At 37.0% G+C, this 12156-nt stretch overlaps 1 protein-coding gene across 6 annotated transcripts in view; it reads left to right on the top strand.

The window, feature by feature from the left end:
• The window catches only part of LOC108150545 (acetylcholine receptor subunit alpha-like), a 688503-nt gene that overhangs the window by 160905 nt on the left and 515442 nt on the right, over nucleotides 1-12156 (top strand). The window lies entirely within an intron of this gene.

Here is a 12156-nt window from a genome sequence, read left to right on the forward strand (position 1 = left end):
TTTGTTGGCTGATCAGAAATGATCAGTATAAGGCAATACCATCGCTTCTAGTTTTGAAGAAAAGTCTCTTTTGTTACTGAGACGTTTTTTTTTTGGCCTCTCCCGTAAGGTTCGTTTATAAATACCACATTTATTGTAAAGTGGTTAATGACGATTCATGAATCATTTTCTTAAATAAGTCATGAAACTATTGCCATTGTAGATAATTTCCATCAAATTTAGGAATTGATACCTTTGGCAGAAGAAATGCTGCGGTTGTAGGATTACTGAATTCAACTACTTGCTTTCTGTCTACGCGTAGGTCTATATTTGAAATGTTGTGATGGCATCTTCAGCAATTTAATATCAGGAATCTTCTTATCCAAGTTCCTAATGGTTTTTGAGTTTTTTATGAATTTGGACATAAATATCCAATATTCTGATAAGATCGGCTGAAAATTTTGTCGTGTTTCAACCGTCACCTTATTCATAATGCGCTCTAAACTATCAATGAGTACCCTTTGCTGACGGAACATGGATTCAATTCCCAAATTCTCATTCGTAGATGTAATGGATTTGGTTTCTATTTGTAATGCTGATAAATTTGTGGAGAATATATCTTGATATTCACCCACCAAGTTCCTCATTTCAATGAAATAATTATTTGTAAAACACCTGTGGTCAATTTGTTTCTCCTTCGAGGGCACTTTGGATCTTATCATCCCTAATGGCGAAATTAATCCACAGGCCCTCCAGATTAGCCAGAGTTCCGTATTTATTTATTTACTATCTAAGTACCACAAGGATAAGCTTATATTTATTGCACTTGACTACTTTGAAAATATTAAAATTTTGTTTAATGACTTAAGATCTATCTTATTCTAACAAAATTGATATTAAAATTATTATTTTTTGTTAATATTAACAAGTTGGAACTAATTTTAATTCTGTTTATTTGTTTAATTTAATAATTTTGTTTTTGATACTTTTGATTTTAAATATATTTTGATTTATTTTAAATATTTCTTAGTATTACATTTAAACTGAGTTGCGCACCTAACAGTTTTTAAGTGATTTTATTCTTGGGGGTATAAAATTATGAGCCCTTGAGGATATTGCGGGGATGAGCTTATTGAAGAGATAAAATTGTTGCTGAGAAGTTACAATGTTATGGGAAGAAATAAGAGTCATATAATCTATACAAGTGGTCAAGTGGTTTGAAACATGGTCAAGTCGGTCAGTGCTTTTATTCTTTTTTTCATCATCAGATATTGGTGCTCTGTCTAACAAATTTTGTAGAAGTGTGTTACATAAAACTCTTTTGTTAGTGAAACGCTCTTTCAACATGTTCCATGCTGTTACATAAATCTTTAATCAAGCATTTGGCCTCTCCCGTATGGTTCGTTTTTAAATACCACATCTTTAATATAGTTTCGTTGGGCCCATCGAAGATGCTGCAGCAACCTACATTATGTAAAGTTATCAGGGAAATCGGTTTTACAGTGGTCTGAACATGTGTGTGATTTGCTCGGCTGGGGTTTATAACATAATTATCTCGTATAAATGGATTCCGTTTATTACGCCTATGATCAAAAACCTAAAATACAAGAGTTACTAACAATCTAAACTATATTTACAAAAGAAAAACTCGTCTGTTCGTCACATTTTTGAATTAACAACATCTTCCAGCAATCCTTAGTCCGGAGACTGCTCGAAGAAAAGATCCTCCTTGGGCAACTTGCTAAATCGTGGGTTTCGTCAGTTACACTTTATTCATGCCGCGCGTGGCGCGTGCTGGTGAGGTCATGAAGCTGCAGTCAGATGACTGCCTCAACGCCTTCCATGAGGTTGGAGTGATCCAAGATCATCGTGGCCGCAGGTGGCATGTTGTGCGTAGCGGTCTCAGCGCAGTGTATAGTTTTGTAGACGGGTTTTTTTGTCCGCCACACATATGTGCCGATATTATGTTGATAATCGCTACGCAGCACGTGGCGTACTGCGGTCAGGAGTCGTATCCGTTCGGCGGGCTAGTTGCAGAAGCTTTCAGGCCATATATATTTGCTGGCTCAGTCTCCTTTTGGGCGTCTTTTATGAGCAAAAGATGTATATGATCAAGCCGCACGTGGCGTGCGGTGTTCCGGTGACGTAAACGAGCGATGTGGACACAAGAATTTAACGCTGCCTCACAATGCTGATCCTCAAGTTGTTCGCCGACCAGTAATCGAGCGCGATTGTAGCAAGCTCGGTACTTCCTGGCCGGTTTTTACTAACGCGACGATATTGGCCTGCTGCAACAAAATATCACTATCACTTACTGACCTGCCTATCTTATTCACAATTACCTTCTGTAGTTTTTCAATCAACGTATAGCACTATAACTTAATATTGGCTGTCTCGCCGGTATGCAACACTTTTCACACGTTACACGTGGCGTTAAAATTTGTTTTCACTTTCAAAACTGCGCTCGCAGCGTAGACGTGTTTACTGTTTTACGATTTGAAATGAAGTGAACGAAAATTCTGGCGTGCGCTGCTGTCTGCACTAAGCAAGGAACGGAATCCTTCCAGGTTTTTGTTCTCGTGTTTGCCTCCTACGCGCTTTCGCTGACGCGCTAGAGTGATCGCGCTATGCGACTCCGTCAACACGAGAGAACAATGCGACTAGCTGACGCTCGTCTGCCTGCTTAACGCAACGTTGCCAAACTTCAATGGAATTTTCCTAAACTTCTTTCGCTTATTCTCTGCCTACGCAAGCTACTGTTCTGAGAAAGAGAGAGCGCTATTCGATCATGTCAGCGATATACACTACTTGTGGCTTGAGAAATATACGAATTTGAATTTGAAATATATTTCGCTAAATCTATTGAAATTTATTTTCCTATAAATTCTGGGCCCCACAACTCCCAAATACCACTGCTTGTTGTCTGCCAATAAGATATGAAGAAATAAAATGCACAGCATATATTTAGCTTATTACTAAGAATGTAGTGGTTCACCGAGTTGCTATATTGAAGGACAGTTAAGAATGTTGCACAATTATTGTCCAGTTGGCAGCGAATGTCTTTAACGATGTCTGTTATAGCACGTATACAGCTCCTTTTTTCTAAAACCAGCCTGCTTTGGCGAAACACCGAGTTGCGTTTAAGAAAAGTCTGAATTTGTAAGGACATTAGATTTTTGAGAACTTTGTCTAGGAAGGGTAGAATGGAAATGGACCTGTAATCGTTATTAGGTTTAATAATTGGAATAACTTTAGCTTTCTTCCAAATTGAAGAAAAACTGACGTTGTAATGGATGTGTTTAAAATTTTTGTTATATGTGGAAGAAGAAGTGGCAACAGAATTTTAAGAAATTACGGACTAATATTGTTTAAACCTTTAGCACAAGATTTTGTTTTAAAGATACACTCTAAGACACCACATTCATTGACACACACAAAGCTTAAGCTATTATCACAGTAGGGTTGATATGTGAGGTAATAATTGCATCTAGCCTCAGGTACTTTAAGTTGTGAAAATGCTCGTCAAAGTACCTCAACATCAACGTAGTGGTCATTCGTTTTTTTACATTTCCCTGATCCAAGGTTATTTGTTTAGGGGAGGCAGAGTTTTCAAATTTATTTTTTAAGTGATCGCGCTTAGCATTTTTAATTGCTTTGGAAATAGCTTTAAAACTGAGAGACTAGTTTGCATTGAAAAAGCAGGACAGACGGACAGACTGACAAGGTTTGTCGCATTATTCCTCCAAATAGTACACGGACTGCCTGGACAACTTCCAAGTGAGCAGGCTTCGTCAAAAAGCAGATAAAGACAGCGATGTAGTACTTGAGGGGTGCCTTGTTCCGGGTCTCTGTCTTGAAAAAGAATGTTCCACAATAGTTCACTGGTGGGAAATGCTGGATTAGGGTGAACTCGATCTGCTGGCAAACGAATTATCTTAAAACGTCTGACGCATCTGGTGGCCACGCTAGCCACGAACTTTTGGCCTCCAATGCGCCAATACCATTGCCATTGTGTGTAGATCAATGCCCGTTTTTTCCCACCTGGTGTTTGATTCAAGTCTTTCATCACCCTGCACCTCTTCTTCAAGAACGGCTCCATAGCAAACCAGGTAGATAACTAAGTGGTAGACAATTCTTCCCATTTTTCAGGCGTCTCTAATCCAGCTTGTGAGCGACGATATGAATGATCTAAAATTTGTTACGACCACTTTCTAAGCTCCCGAAAACCCTTCTCAGCATCTTTTGCGTGTGCCTAAAAGGGTTATACCTCAATATCAAATCGATTAATAAGCAAATATAAAGCCTATTTAGCAAGCGGATGGTCTCCAGAGCGACAATGCCTAAACTGGATCGCAACTATTCTAAGTTTTTAATATCACTTACATCGTCATCACTGCCAATTAACATGACCATTCAAATTACTATCCATAAAAATGAGAACTTGCTTTTAGACCATAAAGATATATCCTGATTGTTAATTATATCAAAAACTGTAGAGCTAACACTTTGGCTTTTACCACGAAAAAACAAAAGTACCAAGCGTCGCAAACAAGGCAACGGAACATTTGACTTTTTTGTTGTTCTTGTTACCCATATTTTATGCCTAGCAAAAGCGGATCGACTTGGCAAACTAATATATGCGACCATACACAAGGCTTTTGCCCGAGGTGCTCCCGATCGCGGGCTTAAACGACGCGGTTCCTGCATTAAAACTGCACTGAGCTGGATCGCCACATCGACAAGGCTATGGGGCTCTCATCTTAGATGGACGCATCGCTAAAGCAGGCGCTCTGATGGTTTTTTCAAGGGTTTCAGAGGCCGGCGTCAATGGCCATCAGGGCGAGACGAGTCAGGGCTCCTCCATAACCTCTCCTCTCCAGGGTTCTATTATTGTTTTTGATTTGTTAATAAAGCTTTAAGTTAATAAAGATATACAAAAAAAAAAAACAAGTGACAACGTTATAGTGGAACTTCCCGACTATAAGATACCCGTTACTCAGCCAACAAACTTGAAACTAAGTATTTCCCCTTCAAAACAATCGAAGTTTAGGTCTCGCCATCTGTCGAACTGCACCACATACACTAGAAGTTAAATGCGTGCAGCACCCCCATCCCCCCCTAACAGATATTTCGTTCTGACTCTCTACTGCAGCGATAACCGGCAGAACAGCGACCAAACAGCGGCTGAGCAGCGGCAGAGGGACGGCATAGGACATCATAACCTTATAAATTCTTAAATAATAGCTCGATTTTGAAAAGTTTGAGTGTACCGATAGAAATGACCGAAACACAAACACAGAAACCAATACCTGCGGTCTAGCATTTTTGCGTTAAAGTATGCGTGGCTTCGTTTTGAAATAAACATACGCAATGCCTTAAACTCGGCCAACTGGAATCGGACTCTAGAGGCACTGGACCTTTTTAACATCCCAGACCACCTGCTGAACATTTTGCTCGGCTAATTTAGTACGAGGGTACTAATACTGTGGACACTCCAAGTCTTGTATGCGAGGAGTGGAAGCCACTTACCGTCTGTGCGCACTCAGTATCCTGCGCTTTTAGGGCAGTGCCTGACGGAGCGGCTCTTATCATGCCTGGCCAGATTCCACTGGATGAGCTAGTGAAAGGAGCATCGACAGGTGGCAGAACAGGGACAACTCTACCGAAGGCCGCTGCACACATCGACTCATCCCGGACATTATGCCCAGGATAAGTCGTATATATTCTTTAAATACAAAAAACACTTTCTGATATCAAATATTGCCACGAATTCTTGGGCTAAGCAGTTGACTGTTCCAAAAAGTTAAAAAAAAAACTTTTTTTTAATAAACTTTGTAAAAATAATATTTTAGGTAAGGTATCTAAGTTACGTATTTTGTACATTATTATATTTTTTCATGAGCGGTGGAATAACGTTATCTTCAAGTTGCAGTAAATTAATGATATTTTTTATTATCAATTTGACGAAAAAAATACAAATTGAATTTAGTGGTATCATACTAATTTAAAAACAAAAATAAATACAACACTGGTCATCGTGCACGTCATTTTTTTGTTCAAGGGCAAAAGTTCTTAAAGTCCAATTGTTAGATGAGGCAGGCCACATAAATAGAAGTGAGTCGACCCAATGAGCACTATTTGCCTATAACTCTGAAGAAATATCTTACATTTGCACGCAGAAAAAAAATTGTTAAGATTTGGTTATCGCAGAAGACTGGTAAATAATGAGCTTACGAGATATATGACCATGGTTTTAATGTTGTTTCTTTAAATGACAGAACTAAGTGCCTTAGGAGGTAAATTAGTTTTCAGCGGCCCCATGCATGTAAACAGTCATGGAGGTGTGAGCAAATCGAAAATGTTGCAAAAGTTATTAGACTTTAAAGACTAAGTAGAATGATGAGCTTAAAATTTATCTTGCAGCTGAAGGAGTTAGGCACGAGCACATAGTGGAATATACTCCCCAACAGAACGGTTTTGACGAACGTAAAAACCGAAATCGTGTTTGCTAATATATTCGGAAAGCAAAGTATTTTCGCAGAATTTGTTGAAAAACAAATCATTATCGAAACACAACCTGACCCTGTTAACCAACATATAATAAATTTCAGATAATATTGAAATCAGCTCCCTGTAGATCCTGAAAGGAAAACACATATAATATGAGGTCCAGGAAGACCTATAAAACAATTTACAATCAAATACTTCCAGCAAATACCGACTCATCTGATTCTGAGCTCAGGACGAGGTTCATGAAGACCTTTAAAACAAAAACCAGGCAAACCATGCAGACCTAATTTACAATCAAATACTTCCAGCAAATACCGACTCATCTCATTCTGAGCACAGGACTGTCGATGAATAGTAAAATTCAAATTCAAACGAATTAACAGTATTCTTAGTTCTCAGAGACGCCATCGAATGGAAGAAGGCGTAATAAATGAGTACAAGTCGTAGTTGAACGTTGTCGAAACAAAATGAGTGAGAATGAGAATGATTAGCTGCTAAAGGGCTTACTCAACGAGAGGGAATTGATTTCAAGGATATATTTTCTTTGGTAGCTTGAATAAGCTCAATACGTGTCTAAGCTGAAGCAGTTCTTACTTGGTCAAGAACTTTATAGTTATAAGCGTTCCACCTGAATTCTAATTCATACTCTCTGTAAAAGAGAATCAGAACTATTGGTCTGAATACTTACGCAAGTTTTAAGGCTTTGTAAGGTTTTAAACAAAGTGGTCGACATTGGCACAAGAAGCTCGTCACCCAACTGAAAGAAATAAACCTCTAGTAGCTGATCCGTGTGTATACCTGAAACGGGAACAAAATGGAACACAAATTTCGAATACTTAAGCGTTTCTAAATCGCCGAAGCCAGGTGCCAGCGCTGTATGCAAGAATACTAGAGATGCTCAGGAGTTAAAGCCATCAAACACCATCGTTGGTGTTTGAGCTTTCACCAATGATCGAACTTGAATTTAGTACTGCTTAAACTTCTGGTGAGCGTGCGAAGCACGTCTTTGTTGAGTATGGCTTTCCTTAACGCTCAGAGAAACAAAGGTTTTGCGGGTTTGACGGCTGTGTTCGAATCGGCGATCGAATAGTCATTAACGAATTCTTGTGTTCTTCCAAATTGCACATAAGAGCATGCATCATACAAGCAGAGCCATCAATATAGGTGTTGCGGGTCTCATTCATAAATTGTATTTAATCTTCGACTGTTGCGGGTCTCATTCATTCCCTAAGGCGTTTGCGAATTCTCTCGCTCTCTCAAGCTGTTGCATATGGCAATGCTTTAGACAGTCACACGTGAGATTCAAACCAGCGAACAGAGATGGTGTTAATCTAACATCTTAAATCTGAACTGCCTTAAATGTAATGCCACTAGACCGAATATATTTGGTCAACGAGTCCGTACAAAAATAATGTTCTTCTTTTCGCCCTTCGTGGTTTAAACTGGGATCAAAACTTAAGGTTTCCTTCTTACTCTAGTAAATTACAATTTATTTACTTACTTTACCTACTCTTGTAAATCGTAGAATCATGCTGAGAACTATTTTTGTGCACAATCTTGACAAAGGTGATATTGACTCAATAGAATTGGTAAGCCGCTTAACTTTTAATATGCATTTTAGACCAGTCTTAACTTGCCAAAATGTGCCTCAATTTTTGCCCTGCAGAACCCTTTCGTGTTCTTTTATTAATTATAATAATCTATTTAATCTAATTGGTATTTTAACCTCTATTTATGTCTTAAAAACTACATTTTTAACATATTTGCGCCGTAATTAGTTTCATTTCATTATGTCCTATATAATATCTTTTGGGTCTTTTGCCCTTTGCCTAATAAGTGGATTGTACATAGTTCAACGGCGCATTCAATAACCGACCGACTACTTGCAACAAAGTCAGATGAAACCATCCGTTTGTCAAACGAGCTAGAGACTATCAAAGCATGCAAGTATTTAGTAGTGTGGATATTCCGAAACGGCCTGTTCAATTACCACGTGCAGAAGAAGCTCACAGACTCAAAATTGGCTATAAATTCTACATGAAAAACTCTGTTGGGTGAAAAGACGTTCCAATCAGTAGCAAATACAATCTTTTTAGTGCAGCTATGCGGACAATCCTGTGCTATGGCGCGCAGGTTTAGGGAGTTTACTCTTTTGAAAAAGTTGAAAATATCTCAGGACATTTTTTTAAAAAAGATATTTCGCCTACCTAGAGATACGCCCAACAGAATGCTCAAACGAGAAAACGTCTTGTCGTTGCTTCCCATTTTTACAGCTGATATTTTGCAAGATCAAACACAATGGGCGAAAGAATGGGTAACCCTGCCAGAAAACCATAAAGTAAGAGCTCAGTTGGGTGACAGCTCACATTGGCTACAATGCTTTAAAAGTGTACACGTAAATCTGGAGGAATTATACTGAACACAGTTCAAAGAGGAATCGGCAAGAAGTGCGGCTCGTCTTACGCATAGGAATCTAGAATCGACGCGATCTTGGTCCAGAAAATTCGAACCATATTCATGGCCAGAGGAGAAATCCTTCTTTTAAGCCACTTTTCGAATGTTACGGCCAGAGACACTGGCAACTTGAGGGAACAGGAAAACATAGAACATGTTATAGGTTACTGCCCCATCCTTCACGAGATACGTCTTCTTCATGAATCAGACCGCATGAAGACATCTCTATCACGAGGTCCAATCAGCTTCATGCTTTCGTTTTTTGAATCCCCCAATTCGTGCTAAATTTAATCACCTATTGGTGCCATTCTTAAAGAAAACTCTGGTGTTATAATCTAATGGACAACAGCGTTGTAATGTTTTTCTGTAAGTTCGGTTTCTGTTTTTATTTTCCACCAATTTTATGTAAGAGCCTAATGTTCTTTGTAATAAGCTCAGCTTCACAATTCACAATACATATTAAGGAATACGTGGTACTTTATTTGTGTGGTTGGTGCTTAGTGCTTTAGTTAAAATAAAAAAAATATTATTCCATTTGATGGAAATAAATATTCAATTTGGAAGTTTAGAGTAAGGAGCTTATTGGAAGAGAGTGATTTGTTAATGGTGATGGATAAATATATAAAAGAAGTGACAGATGAAATAAGAAAAGCAGAAAGAAGTGCTAAAAGCATTGTAATAGAAGTGCTAAAAGCATAAAATAGTGCAAAGAATATTTTAAAAGCTGGATTCTATTTATGAGAGGAAAAGTTTAGCAACTCAACTTTCATTACGAAAGCAACTACTTAACTTCTTTGCTAAATCACTTTCGTTTCTTTGATAATATTGTAACTCAACTTACTGCTTCAGGGGCCAAGCTAGAAGAAATGGAGCAAGTTTCCCATTTGCTTCTAACTCTTACATCAAGTTATGATGGTGTAATAACAGCAATAGATAATTTAACTCTAGCTTTTGTAAAAACACGACTGCTTGATTAGGAAAATAAGTTGAAAGTGCAAGCAAAGATTCATGTGCTAAAGTTTTACAGGCTATTAAAAATAAATAGCAATAAAAATAAATTTGTACACAAAAAGGGAAAGAAACAATTTAAGACCAATTTTAAACAAAGGCCAAAATGTTTTCACTGTGTAAAACTTGGTCAAATAGAAAATTAAAAAGAAAAAGAAAAACAGGGCCAGATAGCAACAACAGCTCAGTTAGAACGAGGTTTCGCATCCATGATGAGGCAAATAGCATAAGGGTTACAAAGAATGGTAACTTAGTATTCGAAGGAATGTGTGAGTATAAGCACCAGTAATAAAATTTCAATTAAATAGTAGTATCAAGTAGTGTAAATTATCGATTGTAGAATGAGAGGTTAGGCCATATTAGTGGAGGGCAATTTTTAGAAATTAAACGAAATGGATTGTTTGAAGATGCTTAAATTTTAAATCAAGTCGAGGTAAATAAAGATTTATGTGAAGCTTGCATAAATGGCAAACAATCTAATTTAAAATTTGCAGAATTTAAAAAATAAAGAGAATATCCAGAGGGCACTCTTTGTAGTCCATTCCGATGTGTGTGGTCCAATTACACCAGCACCAATTGATAAAAAGAATTATTACGTTGCCTTTGTTGATCAATACACACATTAATGTGTAACATATTTTTTTTGTGTGAATTTTGCTTCAAAAAGGCATAAGCTATCATTTAACGGTTCCTCACACTCCACAACTGAATGGTGTGTCAGAACGGATAATTATAACAATCACGGAGAAAGCTGCTCAATGATCAACAGTTCTAAACTGAATAAAACTTTTTGGGGTGAAGCTGTTTTAACAGCAACGTATTTAATTAACAGATCCCCAAGTAGAGCGTAGCAAAATGTAAAGAAAACACCGTATGAAATGTGTCATAATAAAAGGCCAGTTTTGAAATATTTAAAAATATTTGGTTCAACAGTGTATGCACTTAATAAAGTTCGAAAGCGTAAGTTTGATGCGAAATCAATCAAAACAATACTTGTTGAATTCGAACCAAATGGTTATAAATCGTGGAAAGCAGTGTAGAGGAAGTTTATGACAGCAAGGGATGTTGTGGTGGATGAAGTGAATATGCTTGAGTAAAGAACTGTACATGAAAAAGACTCTGGGATTTAAAATGATTAAAAATACTGTTTCTGAAGATACAGAAAAAGAAGAGTGAGTTTTTGTATGAGAGGAAAATAATGAATCTGATATTTCAGAGGAGGAACAAGATATTAAAAATTCCACAAATCAAGAAAGTGCCGATCCAGTTATTGAAGCTGGTGATAAAGTAATTGAAATTAGACGTATTGAAAAGTGAAGGGTAAGCCGAAATTATCATATAGATTTTTGGAAAAATGTCTTATGAATACTCAAATCTGTAAAAATGATATTCCTAATTCTTTTGAAGAAATTAAATTTCGTGATGACAGAAATTTATGGGAAAAAGCCATACAAAATGAACTTGACTCTCATTTTGAAAATAATACTTGGTGTATTGTTCAAAAGCCTTAAGACAAAAATATAGTAGATTGTAAATGGGTACTTAATATTAAACATGAAGAGTGTGGCAATTTATTTAATACAAAGCCAGGCTTGTGGCGAAAGGGTTTACTCAAGAATACATGACAGACTACAATGAGACGTTTGCATCAGTTGCACGTTTTTATTAGCACTTTCAAATCAATATGACTTATTGGTCCATAATATAGGCGTGTCAAACCTGCTTTTTTGAATGGAATACTAAAAGATGAAATTTACATGATGATTCCAAAAGGCTTAACCCGTATAGAAGGGAACAAAGTTTGTAAACTTAACAAAGCCATTTATGGTCTCAAACAGGTAGCAAGGTGCTGGTTTGAGATACATACATATTTGAAAACGTATTAAATGAAGTCGGATTTGAAAATTTTAGTGTTGATCGTTGCATATATATTCTTAATAAAAGGGATATATCTCAAAACAAATATATTTTATTATACGTAGATGATGTAGTAATCGCCACTAAGAATCCTGATACAATGTCTAATTTTAAATCATACCTGAAAAATAAATTTAAAATGACTGACTTAATTTAAATTTGACATTTTATAGGTATAAAAGTTGTCAGAATAGATTGGGAGTTACATCTTAGTTAATCAGTATATATTAACAATGTTTAAAAAAAATTAATATGATAAACTGTAATCCTGTTAGCACACCTTTTCCA

The sequence above is a fragment of the Drosophila elegans genome, unplaced genomic scaffold (genome assembly GCF_018152505.1).
Source record: "Drosophila elegans isolate 14027-0461.03 unplaced genomic scaffold, ASM1815250v1 contig_208, whole genome shotgun sequence".
In the NCBI taxonomy this organism is placed as follows: domain Eukaryota; kingdom Metazoa; phylum Arthropoda; class Insecta; order Diptera; family Drosophilidae; genus Drosophila; species Drosophila elegans.